Raw genomic sequence first — 231 nt, forward strand, 5'->3', positions numbered from 1 at the left:
TCACATCCTTAGTAACACTGCTATTAAAAAAAGGCTACTGGAAGTAAAGCTAGTTATAGGGCTTTGGTTTCAGGCAGCTGGTTTGTTCTTTCTTATAGATCTAACTCAGAAAATTTCACCAGAATCCATGGAACAAAAACAAGGTGAGAGGAGATTCCCGTCCAGTGTCTTCAGAACCCTGTATCTCATACAGCTATTCAGCCTTGTCCCAGGAAAATAAAGGTAGCTATT

Source organism: Haliaeetus leucocephalus, unplaced genomic scaffold (assembly GCF_000737465.1).
Source record: "Haliaeetus leucocephalus isolate CR32 unplaced genomic scaffold, Haliaeetus_leucocephalus-4.0 Scaffold187, whole genome shotgun sequence".
Taxonomy (NCBI): Eukaryota; Metazoa; Chordata; class Aves; order Accipitriformes; family Accipitridae; genus Haliaeetus; species Haliaeetus leucocephalus.